Source organism: Puma concolor, chromosome F2, assembly GCF_028749965.1.
Source record: "Puma concolor isolate L17-30 chromosome F2, mPumCon1.1.hap2, whole genome shotgun sequence".
Classification (NCBI taxonomy): domain Eukaryota; kingdom Metazoa; phylum Chordata; class Mammalia; order Carnivora; family Felidae; genus Puma; species Puma concolor.
In genome coordinates this window covers 39,966,055-39,979,809 of record NC_141684.1, presented here as the reverse complement: position 1 = coordinate 39,979,809, position 13,755 = coordinate 39,966,055, and positions in this window count along the sequence as shown.

Below are 13,755 nucleotides of genomic sequence, written 5' to 3'. Positions count from 1 at the left end.
CACATCTCTATAATACATTCTTCCCACACAGTTTTTGGCTCCATATGCTCTGATTAACTCTTCATGCAATAACAATTGTATAATTTTTCTAAAGAGAAAACAAAATTCAGTCTTTCTTTTATAAAAAAATTGTTTTGCATTATTCATTAATGGTTAGGAAAGTTACTTTCAGCTTCATAAGTTATTCTATTGCATTGAGTCCCATAATACAATAAATTACTCTTACGCTACACAATGATTCCAAGATGAATACATATAGGACTTTTGTTCAGGGAAACACTTGTTTCATCAGGCTGTCGCTTGCACGCTTCTTTGTTTGCACCCACCAGCCTTCATCGGAACAAGGTATATCAGATTCACAAAAACGTGATCTGATATGCATGCAGAAAACATACAGCTTTGCATTCAGAATGAGCTCAGTGTTTGTACTACTGTTACAGGTGTGTGCCCTATAAACACAAGGATTCAGATGAAATTCTATTTTATGAGACTTCCCCTCATGATATAAAAGAATGTAAGGAGTGTTTATCAGTGTACATGCTACATTACTAAAATATATTTCTGACAGAAGGGAGCTTCCATTCTGACAGAGTTGATGAGCACAAAATTCTCCAATTACGGTTTGACACATCTGGTGATTCAAAGAATGTTTCACAGACTTGCATCTGGATGCACTTGGAACCTTGTGTCTTTTCACTTCCCCCTAGTTTCAGAGTGGGTGCTGAGGGGCACATGCATAATGGGGCACAGCCTCTGGCCCTGCACCGCAGTGAGTGGGAGGAGAATTTTGGAAAGCCTTCTACAGCGGGAGAGCTAACACTTACTTGACTCCACGTGCAGGCGCCTGAAAACCACATAAATATATCCCACTAAGCCAAACTCAGTTATCTCCAAGTTTACATCCCCTTTGCAGGATCCCAAACAGTTCACAACCATGTTAAAGTCACCTGACCCAAGGGGAGAGGAAAAAGACAGTGCCTTAACGGATTGTGGTTAAAATACTATTTTAAAATCTTTACAAAAACTTATACTCATGTGAACACAAAGCTGGAGACCCTCCTATGCCTTTGGAATGGGCCTCATCAATGAGGGGCCCTTGAAGCTTTATGAGTTTTACGGTCCTTATGCCCTCTGCATACTGACCTTGGTATCATCCTTTGCAAAGACAGGGAGACAATCAGCAGTCATCTTGAAATGTGAGGACCGGGAGTGATCATATGGCCTGATGGAAAGTGTATTTGTCCTGCAGGGCTGCCCTAAGAGTATCACAAATGAAGTATCTTAAAATAACAGAAATTTGCCTCACAGTTCTGAGGCTAGAAGTCTGTAATCAGGGTGTTAGCAGGACCACGTTCTCCCCAGTGGCTCTAGAGAGGAATCCTTCCTTGCCTCTTCCAGCTTCTGCTGTTCCCAGGAATCCTTGCCGTGCTTCGCCTGCCGATACATCACTCCAGGCTCTGCCTCCTGTGCAGAGCTGAATGGCCCTGTGCGTGTCCGTCTCTGTGTCTTTTCTCCTCTTCTTAAAGGAGACCAATCATACTGGATTAGGGGCCCACCCTCATCCAGGATGACTTCATCTTAACTCATTACCTCTGCAACAGCCTTATTTCCAAATAAAATTACATTCTGAAGTACTGGGAGCTAGGACTTCAACATATCTTCTCTGGGGAACACAGGCCATAACAGAACGGAAACAATACTGAACTCACTATGCATCAACCCGGCACTGTGCGATTCTAAGCAACTCAGACTTATTATTCAGCAAACAGTGGCACTGAGAGTGTGCTGGGGTTTCCAGAGGAGTCTGATCAGGTAGCCACTCTCAGGGAGCAACCAGCCTGGGAGAGAGACAAGTCAACGAATGACACACAGGGTGGCTGTTGCTATATGGAGGCCCATGTGCACAGTGAGATAGGCCTGCTGTGGAGACAGCCTGTGAGCATGAGGGTTTGAGAAGTTCTGCACAATGCCGGTCTATTTGAACCTAGTCTTTAAGAATGCCTAGATGTTCACTGAATGGACAATAGAGGGGAAGAAATTCCAGGCAAGAGCGCTAGTGCATAAAGAGGCCTGGGTTAATGTGAAACCACGCTTTCAGGGAGAGTTTTGTGTAATTTTGAATGGTTGGAAGCAAAGCTGTATTTGACAGAATGGCAGATTAGACTTGGAAAGTAGGAGGAGCCAGGCCATGAAGGCTTTATAAACCATGATAAGGAGTCTGGCCTTTACCGTACAGAGGGGGAGAGGCAGGGCACTAAGAGGAAAATGACGCAACTGGGTTTGCGTTCCAAGAAAATTGCTTCGGCGGCAGCGTGGAGGGTGGGCTGGACAGAGGTGGCAAGTGGGATGGTCTCACTGCGAAACTTCTGGAGATGCACAGGCCCACATCTTCTTTATTCTCCTCAGCAGCCCCTCCAGATGCACGTGCAATCTGTGGGGACTGGAGCACAGAGAGGGAGGAGCTGCCACAGCTCACCAGCCACAGGCCAGTGCGCGTGTGCTTAGTGGACATGGCCTTCCCTCTCAAGCAGCAATACACGAGCAGAGTCTGTGTGAAGTAAAGGAATGGCACAGAAAGATATCTGGGAAGGAGCATTCCGGGTTGTTCAGGATGATAGGAAATCATTTGATTAGTATTTCCTCTCAGTTTTAAGGTAAGTTTCAGAGAGGTTATAGGACTTGTCTGACTTGTAATGGTTAAAATAACAGATAACCCCCCAAATCTCAGGGCTTTAATGTGATAGAAGCCATGTTTTACTCACTGGAAATCCAGAGCAAGTGTTCCTGACTGGCCAGGCCTTTCCTCCAAGCAGTGATTCAGAGGTAAAGCCCTAGCCTCTTAGAGTTTTACCTCTCATTACCAAGGTCAATTCAAGGCATTGTGGGGAATTTTAACATACCATTTGGGATCCACTTCCGCTCATGGTACTTTGGCAAGAACACAGTCCTGTGCCACAACGAACCACAAAGGACGAGTGTGCAGAAAGAAGAGAATCAGCATGGAATCAGCCAGCAGTGTCCTCCACAGTTACCTAATGACTAGATCAAGATTTGAACTTAGGGCTCTGGACCTCCAGAGTCAACGCTCCTTATCCTTGCCCTCATCTGTCTCCCGATGTGAGCTGTTCTTTTGCCATCATCTGAAAGCCTGCTTCCTGCCCTGGCAGCTCAGCTTGGCCTCTGCCTGCCGTACCACCTGCCTGTTTCCGGGTGTTCTCTGCTCCCAGACTTCCTTTCCCTGTGTTTGGATCATGCACCAAGTGTGCTGTTTCCCCCATTGTCTGAGCTTAGTCCTCCATGTGCCGAGGGTCTGCCTGCCACACTGGACCTGCGCCCGGGGTCCTTCTGCCCAGCATCTGCTGCACCCCAATGGACAGGCTTCTCCCAATATAGCTTGGCTTTGTGGCAATTAAGGGGCTATTTTCAGTGTTCAATGCAGACACTAGTTGGAAAATCAATGCACAAGCATTCACAAGCAGTTGACCATAATAGTTAAAAGAAAGTTACTTCAGGTACTTTTCAGAGAATAAAAAAAGACAACCCTAACATTTAAATACATTGAAAGTCACCAGAACCTCTATGTGGAGACTCAAGCCTGGAGTATGTGAGTGAATGGAGTCTCAGAGTACAGTCACTGCATGTATCTAGGACCACAAAGAGCCTGGAATTTGGAATGGATGGTTTAGAACACCCATGCCATGCCCAGAAGGCAGCTCAAGTACATCTATCACGATGGAAGGCTGGGGTCTCATCTTTGCGTATAAAAGAGAAGACACGTTAACACATGACACACTCATAGAGGATTCAGAAGTTCAATGCATTTTGTTCTAAACCCACGTTTTATCTCATCTTATATTATGGTTTTATTTTCATAATCCTAACAGAGCACATAGCAGTTTCTTAATACATATTTGCTAAATGAAAAATAACTTATGGATGTATGAATAGATGGAAGCCAGGACAGAAAACAAGGTTTCCCAATTCTTGGTGTGTGTGAGTAGATGAATTTATGAGCAACAAACATGAAGATGGGGGATTTGGGAAGATAATTTACCATCATAATTTAATAAACCTTATAACAGAGTTAATCTGCTTTTGTTATGTACATGTGGGACTGTATGATTAATAAGGTGTAAATGTTAAGCAATCCTAGAGGTGGGGTCAGGGACCCAGCCCACCCTCTGAGGTCCTCCCACCTTATGGGCTTTGGGGAGCCTGACCCTTCACACTCACACTAGTGTCTGGGAATATACTCCCTTCACACAAGGTCTTTTAGACAATGCCCCGCAAAGGAATAGACCTGAGAAAAGAAAGAAAAAGAGCAGAAAAGCAAAGAAAGGTAAGAAAATATAAAGAAAAGGAAAACAGGGGCACCTGGGTGGCTCAGTCGGTTCAGTGTCTGACTTCGGCTCAGGTCATGATCTCACGGCTTGTGGGTTCAAGCCCCGCGTTGGGCTCTGTGATGACAGCTCAGAGCCTGCAGCCTGCTTCGGATTCTGTGCCTTGTTCTCTCTCTCTCTGCCCCTCCCCTGCTCATGCTCTGTCTCTCTCTGTCTCAAAAATAAACATTAAAAAAAAATTTTTTTTTAAGAAAAACGAAGAAAAAAAATCTTGATTCTTTTAATTATGGGTCCCATGTGTGCACACATGTGTGTATTCTTGCCAATGTCCTATAGAGTGGAAGTGGATCTCAACTGGTACATTAGAATTCCCCACACCTGGTCCCCCATTCTGCCATGCCTTTGAATTGACCTTGGTAACGAGAAGTAAAACTCTAAGAGGCTAGGGCTTAACCTCTGAATCACTGCTTGGAGGAAAGGTCTGGCCAGTTAGGAACACTTGCCCTGGATTTCCAGTGAGCAAAACATGTGTTTCTATGTTAAAGCCCTGAGATTTGGGGGGTTATCTGTTACTTTAACCATTACAAGTCAGACAAGTCCTATAACCTGAAACTTACCTTAAAACTGAGAAGAAATACTAATCAAATGATTTCCTATCATCCTGAACAACCTGGAATGCTCCTTCCCAGATATCTTTCTGTGCTGTTCCTTTACTTCACACAGACTCTGCTCGTGTATTGCTCGAGAGGGGAGTGCCATGGCCATTCTGTCTGAAATATCACTCCTTTTCATGTCACCCACCATTGTTTTTCTTCTAAATTTACCTCCCACCTCAAGTTTATTGAGCTATAATTGAAATAGAGTAAACTGCACATATCCAAACTGTGAATTTAATCGTTTTGACATATGTATATCCTCTTGTCCTGCTCTAATTTTCTTCTTGGCATTTATTACTATCCGTTTCATTTGTTTGTTTATAATCTGTCTCCACCACTAGAATAAAAGTTCCATTATAATATAAATACTGTTTCTTTGGAGCTTAGAATAGTATCTGATCTGTAGGAGGCACTCACTCAATATTTGTTGGATGGATGGATAGATGGATGGATGGATGGATGGATGGATGCCGCAAAGCCCAGTTAGAAGAAAAGGAACACAAAGTCAAGGACAGACTAAAGCAGCCTGGGTGACTCCATGTGGAGCCAGTCCTAGGCTGGCTGTCTTTAGGGTCTTCTCCATCTAATTGGTCCAAGAGTAGAGAAGCCAAATGCATTCCTGCCTGCATTTGGGGATGCAGACTGTTGGGGATAGCTGCCAGGAATCCTGAGTTGAAAAGGATTCTAAGGCGGCAGCTATCTGGGCTTCACAGAAATGAAGGTAGTGATCCATTAATGATGTCTGTCTTGGGAAGGGAAGTAAGTGATGGTAGGCATATTTGCAATCCTTTTCCTAGAAACTACTGTGGGGCTGAACCTGCTGGTGGGGGGTAAATCATCTCAACGGTGGACAGAAGCAAGCCACAGAGGATGGGGGAAGGCAGGACTTGACAGTAACATTTTGAAATGTCATTTACCACCTGTACTGACTGTGACTACACTAAGGCTGACAGTCCTGTGATTAAACACACTGAGATGATTAGTCTGAATGGGCTTTGGGCTCCTGGCTTCTTTCCCATTGATTTCCAATGGGCAATAATAACACGCTGATAAATTCTACACAGGAAAGGGATGCAAGGACACAGAGGACTTTCACGCGCACCTTAACCAGACTTATGTTTGCCCATGACAATGGTCACATTTCACTAAATTAGTACTTGTGCCAGCCCCCTTTTTGTTTCTGCAGTATGATTTCTTTTCAATGGATGGTTTGAAATAAAGCAATTGAAGCTTGATGAAGCCTCATCTGACAGTAATTAAAGGTAAAGACTAAGCCTTCAAGTTTTGAATCTTGCTGTGAGTAATTCAGCCTTGTTATAGCACGCCATAAAGCTGAGGGTCTGTTATTACCATAAAGCGTCCCTTGCAAAATCATTTTGTATTTGTCCAAGACTAAGCATTTCTTTCTCTATTAGAAAGAAGAAAGCCACTTTCCTCCAGCCAAATTTAAAGCCTAGATGCTGCCTAATATTCCGTAAGGTCTTTGAACAGTTCAGAGCCTGAAACAACACAGTATAAATGAGGTGTTTAACTTCTTGAGGCTTCCCCCCAAAGGTCACTGAGTCCAAGTCTCTCCCTGGAAGAACGTCAAGAGCTTGCCGGTCCTTCCAGCCAGTCTTCAGCATTATTTGCAAACTTGTAACATTTGCAATGGCCATGCTTGAGTATCCTGCCGCCCTGCCACTGCCAGGATGAACCAGACCCAAGTTGGTGTATGTGTGTGTGCATACTCATATCCACAGCCACATCCATTTTTAGGGCCTCTAAGTATCTTTGAGTACATTTTTATTATATTTTCCACAAAAGTTTTGTCTATGGTGGGAAGGGGTTATTACTAAGTACCTCTTATTTTGGGATACTCTTAGATAGATTTTCTAAATTTCATTTTTTAAATGTATTTCCTGGGGCGCCTGGGTGGCTCAGTCGGTTAAGCGGCTGACTTCGGCTCAGGTCATGATCTCACGGTCCGTGAGTTCAAGCCCCGCGTCGGGCTCTGTGCTGACAGCTCGGAGCCTGGAGCCTGTTTCAGATTCTGTGTCTCCCTCTCTCTCTGACCCTCCCCCATTCATGCTCTGTCTCTCTCTGTCTCAAAAATAAATAAACGTTTAAAATAAAAATGTATTTCCTGATAGATATACATTCAATTGTTTTTGTTGTCCTTCTTCTTGTTTTTGTCAGTTGTTCATCCAGCCACTTGGCTAAACTTTTGTACTGACTCTAATAATTTATCTGCCGATGACTTTGGGTTTTCTCTGCAGACTATTTTAAATTCTGTTATGACTTTTAGGACTCTTTCACTCTGATCTTCTTCCTTCCCCTTACTGACCTAGTCAGGACACTACTACAACATGAAACAGAAGTGAAGGAAGAATGGTAAGCCCTCTAGTCTTATTCCTGATATTAAAGAGAATATTTTCAATACTTCTCCATTACTTATGATGTTTGTTTGCTGTTGGAGTGCTTTTACAGATTTTCTGAAGTTAATGAAGTTACTTCCTTTTGAAAATTCTAGCTAGTTGCTAAGAATTTATGTCATGAACACATGTTGAATTTTAACAGTACATTTTTCTATAACTGTTGAGATAATTGTATCATTTTCTTCCCTTTAATTTATTAATGTATTGAATCATAGTAATTGTCTTTCTAATGTTAAAACTAACTTTACATTTTGGGGATAATTCCAGCTCACTCATGATGTATTATTACATTTCTATGTTGCTGAATTCAGTTTGCTAATATTTTTGTGTAGAATGTGCCTATGTTCATAAACATAGGCATATGACATTGGATTTAGTTTGCATTTCTTGTGCCATCCTTGCCAAGTTTGCTGTTAAGATTAGGCTACACTCATACATTCTGGAATAATTTTTGTAAGAATGACATTATTTGTTCCTTGAATGTTTGATATCATTTAGCAAAACTGCCTGGAGCTGGATAACTTTTTGTGGGGATATTTCATACTATTGCTTGAATATTTTTATTTATTATAGAGCTATTCATATTTTCTATTTCCTTTTGAATCACTTTTGGTGATTTTTCTAAGGTTTGTCAATTTTATCTAAATTTTTCAGTGTGTTGGCATTAAGTTGTTCAAAAGACTATTTTCTTTTTATTATATGTAATCATGTTTTTTACATTTAATATATGCAGCAGGGCTCCTGGGTGGCTCAGTTGGTTAAGCATCTGACTTCAGCTCAGGTCATGATCTCGCGGTCCGTGGGTTCGAGTCCCGTGTCGGGCTCTGTGCTGACAGCTCAGAGCCTGGAGCCTGTTTCAGATTCTGTGTCTCCCTCTCCTTCTGACCCTCCCCCATTCATGCTCTGTCTCTCTCTGTCTCAAAAATAAATAAACGTTGGGGCGCCTGGGTGGCTCAGTCGGTTAAGTGTCCGACTTCAGCTCAGGTCACAATCTCACGATCTCACGGTCTGCAAGTTCGAGCCCCGTGTCGGGCTCTGGGCTGATGATAGCCCAGAGCCTGGAGCCTGCTTCTGATTCTGTGTCTCCCTCTCTCTCTGACCCTTCCCCGTTCATGCTCTGTCTCTCTCTGTCTCAAAAATAAATAAACGTTAAAAAAAATTATAAATAAATAAATAAACGTTAAAAAAATGTTAATATATGCAGCTATTTTTTACATTTTTACATTACACAATCTTCACATTTACATCAGAAAGTCAATTACTATTGTTAACTTGTGCCTCCTCTTTCTCTCTCTTTCATTAATTTTGCAGAGTGTTAATTTTTTTAGGCTTTTGAAAAATCTTTGGTTTTGTGGATATTCTTTATTATGTGTTCATTATCTGCTTTAATCTTTGTTGTTTCCTTCCTCCTACTTTTTTTTCAAGTTCATTTATTTATTTTTAGAGACTGAGAACAAGCAGGGGAGTGGCAGAGAGAGAGGGAGAGAGAGAATCCCAAGCAGGCTCCACACCGTCAGCACAGAGAACCGACTGAGCCACCAGACTCCCCACTTCCTTCTACTTTCTTTGAGTTTACTTCACTGCCCTTTTCTAATATCCTAAGAAGAATATTTAGTTCATTAATATTCTGCCATAATTCTTATCTGACTGTTCTTTAGATTCTAAGGGCATAAGAATTAGACGTAAAGGTATTTTTGACAATATATTCATATACATAGAAAATATAAAAGAATGTACCTATAAATTATTAAAGTAACTAAGTGGATTTAGCCAGATTGCTAGATAAATATGCCAAGATCAGTCTAAGAAAAGAAATTATCTTTCCAAATGCTGGCAACAAATATTGGGAAACAAATTATTTTAAGAAAGATAATTCTTAAAGTAGTGTCAAAACCATCCAGTATCTATAAATTTAACAAAATATGTACAAAGCATTACTGACAGAAATTGTTAAAGACCTAAGCAAATCAAAGGATTCCTACCCACTGATCAGGGATACCTGCTTTATATTTATACTGCTGTGGGCAATAAACCTTTATTGTGCTAAGGCAATGAAATGTAGAGATTTATTTGTTACAGTAGCTATTGTTACTGTAGTGTAAGTATTTGGGCTGAAAATGCGTGCCAATATGATGCAATTTTCTCAATGATCAGTATAACCCCTAAAAATGATGTTTTTATTAGGTTCCATTTCAAAGAGTTTTAATTAAAAATCATCCTCTCTTTTTTCAGCCCTCACTCTGCCCATTTAAGAAGCCGAGAGGCTTTCCTATTTGTTAGGCCTCAGGGATGGGTTGAGCCAAATTGGTCCTAAGATCACTCTCAGGTCTGAGGCGGGAAATCCTGGGAAGAACACACCTTTCATCTTCTCTCTGTCTCTGAGTGTCTAAAACAGTCTTATTAAGGGGCAGAGTATCAGAAATAAATCTGCCACCCTGCCCATTGGCGCTTCGTAGAACATCTACTCTAACCTTAGGTTCTGGTGAGTGAGCAGCTGAAGGTGTGATCCTTCCCCTCCCCCAGCTACTTGGGCATGGTGCTGAAATCTAGTCGATTCATTGGTTTGTCAGGGACCAATCAGATTCTGGTGCTGGAAGATCATTCAGATCCATTTCTAGCCGTCTTCAGGCTGATAAGTAAACAGGGAAAGCAATCTCTAATGAAGCCAGAGAGTGGTGCTCATTTCTAGAGAAACTCAGACACCAGAGAGCATTTGGGGTGAGAGAACGTAAGGGACTGACAGTGTTCCGGTCCCCTGGAGGCCTGGCTGTCTTTCCTGTAACTGAGTCCTGTGACTCTGATAGGCTTCCAGTGAATTCCTTCTTATCTGTGCTAATTCGGATTGGCTTTTGTTGTTTGTAATAAATAGACCCTGATGGAGACAGCGTGATGACGGTATTCAGCCAGGAGTCTGAAGAAGACATGAGCCCTGTCTTCTCTCAGTTATCCTTCTGTCAGAGTATAATTCCCAAAATATTAAAAACCTAATTTTCATATAGATAAGAAAGCGCAAGTCAAGGTTTTATTGAGTCCATGACTGAGGGAGCCGGGAGGATGACGATGTTGGATCAGAAGAGAATATGAGAAAACAGGAGTGCAGAGTAACATTACACATCCAGATACAAAACTGGTTCACACCCAAGAAGTCAGTGAAACCGTAAGATTTCAGGTTGTCCTGTCCACTTGGGCAGAAAATAAAATCAGCGCCATCTAACTAGCACTGCACCAAGTCTGAGCCCAAATCAGTGGTATAATCTATGTTGCATTCCCAGAGAGAGTGAGCGGACCCTCAGGCCAGCTTCTCTGGATCAGTGCTTCCCAGACTATATACAAATACAGACTTCTGGGCCCTGCCCTCAGCAATTCTGATTCAGTAGGTCTTGGGCTTGGCCTGAAATTTCACATTTTAGCAAGTTCCCAGGTGACAGTGCTAGTCAGCAAACCACATTTTAAATAGCACAGCCTTAGATGACATTAAAAGGTCGTGTAATAACCCTTTTGCTTATTGCTAAGTATTGAATAATTTTTCTTAACCCTCCACCCAAGGTCCCCAAGGGAGAGCTAAGCCTCCAGATGAAGAAAAGCAAAGCAAGGCAAATAGCACTTTGCTCTTGGCTGAAGATTTGCGTTCAAAACTGAGTGAAGGACTTAGATGAACACAGCTAGGTCATATGGAGGAGTCTTTTTTCCTATGCTAGGTAGGTCTCAGTAGCATCGAACCAGGAAAGCAAGCACTTGGCCATTTTTCCCCAAGCTCCTATCTGAATCTTTGGTCTTATCGCAATGCAAGGAAAAACTTATTCAGGCCACACCAGCTGGTGACAGAGAAGAAGAAACTAAAGAGAGAGGCAGAAAGCAAATTCCTTCCAAAATCGAGAACCACACTGGTCTAGGCTGCCTTCCCAGGAAGCCTGAGTTTGGTGCCGCAGTAAGAAGGGAGTTTCCAAATGCGAGAGGAGAGAGGACAATTGGGCCTTCTCCCAAGGCAACAGCCCTGACCCTTCTTACTATTCTGGCTCCAGGAGCTAAGGTTGCCAGATAAATTACAGGACATTTGACTACATTTATGTTTCAAATAAATAACAACTTTTAATGTAAGTATGTCTCAGATACTGCATAGGACACATACACACTACAAAAAAAAAGTATTCATTTTTGTATCTGATTCACCTGGGCATCCTGTATTTTTATTTGGTATTCTAACAATACCAACTTTATGGCTATTGTGAGGACTAAATGTGATGATAAATATAAAGTTTTTAAAACACAGAAAGCAGGGTGCCCTAGTGGCTCACTCAGCTAAGCATCTGACTTCAGCTCAGGTCATGATCTCATCGCTCATGAGTTCAAGCCCCACATTGGGCTCGCAGCTCTCAGCGCAGAGCCCGCTTCGGTTCCTGTCTCCCTCTTTCCCTGCCCCTCCCCAGCTCGTGCTTTCTCTCTGTCTCAAAAAAAAAAAAAAAAAAAAAAATTCAAAACATCAAAAAAAAAAAATGTTTTTAAAACACCCAGAAAGCATTTCATACATGTTAGTTACTAACAGCTTTCCAGTTGTACAGAAGGTAAGTCTTAGAAAGTAACCTGCCAATACTGGACAGCAGGTGCTATGTGCTGAATTGTGCCCCCCGACAGTTTATATGCTGGAGCCCTAACTCCCAGTACCTCAGAATGTGACTGAATTTGGAGAGAGGGCCTTTTAAAGAGGTAATTAAGTTAAAACAAGGCTGTAAAGATGGGTCCTAATGCAATCTGACTGGTGTCTGTGTAAGAAGAGGAAATTTAGACACAAAAAGAGGCCAAAGTTGTGAGAAAATTAATTTCTGTTGTTTAAGCCACCCGGTCTGTGGCATTTTATTATGGCAGCCCCAGCAAACTAAGAGAGCAAATAAGGGGCCAAGGTGGGGTTCAAACTCAGGTGGCTGGGCACCAATGGTTAAGTACTGCTGGACCAGTAAACGTGACCACTAAAGTGTGAGGTCAGCACGGGCCCATCCCAACATGTAAAACAAACTGTCAACAGTGACAATGAGTCCGTCTGTTTCACCACCCGCACCCTCCACTCGCCACCATCTCCTCCGAGACTCAAGTTCACTGTTCTGATGGAGTCTCTGCTCTAGACCATTCTGTACTTCACCTCCCACCTCCCTGTATGTTCCTGGCCACTGAAAATCCCTTACTGATAGTGACCAGAGTTATCTTCTGATGGTTCCGGGTGCACAGAGTAGCACTCGATTAACAGTCGTCATGCTGTCGCTACAGCTTGATACAGGGGTGTTGAGTGAATGCATGAGTAACAGAATGAATGGCATCCGCCTGGCTCTCAGTCCCACGCTCTGTGGTACCTGCTTATCCTCATGCCTAGACTGCCATGCTGTTCCTACCTGTCCCCATCAAAGCGAAAGTTTTGTGATTGGCCCTTATTTCTTGTTTGTCTTTATTTCTCTCTGAGCTCTGTGACTGAGTGTGTGTGTGTGTGTGTGTGTGTGTGTGTGTGAGAGAGAGAGAGACAGACAGAGGGAGAAACAGAGAGACAGAGAGACAGAGACAGAGATTAGGAGAGACCGGAAGAGAAAGAAAATTGGAGGGAGTCCCCCTATTCTCATCTGGTTGCTCGGTTTTTTGTAAGATCAGATGCTGTTACAGGTAAAAACACAGACTGTTTTTTCCCCTAACCTTACCAATATAAATATGCCTAAAGGCTATGCATGAAACATTTCTAATTAAAGTTGTAAATAAATGTGTCACTAGAATGTTGAATGCCTGAATTTCAAACCAGAGTAAACACTAAAACTGGAATAGAACACAACAAACTACTTAGCTCTACTGGAGGGAAACGTGTTCTCCAAGAGAATAGCCATTTGGCAGCTAACTGACCTGTCATTTGTCCAAAGTTCCTGTTACGGGTTGAATTGTGTCCCCCCACCCCCATCCCAAAATATGTAGAAGTCCTGACCCCTAGTGCCTGAAAATGCGGCCTTATTTGGAAATAGAGTCCTCATAGATATAATCAGTTTAAGTGAGATAAAGCCACGCTGGCTTAGGGTGGGCCCTTAATCCAATACAATCTATCTTTTCATGAAGAAGAGAGGCACACATAGGGTGAATGCCATGTGACAACAGAAAAGATAGGGAAGTGAGGCTGCTTCAAGCCAAGGGACCCCAAGGATTGGTGGCCACCACCAAGAGCCAGAAGAGGCAAGGAAGGATTCTCCCCAGAGTCTCAGAGGGAGCAAGGCCCTACCAACACCTTGAGGTAGACTTCTGGCCTCCAGAACTATGTGACAATGAGTTCTTTTTTAAACCACCCAGTTTGCGGTATCATGACAACCCTAGGAAATCAAG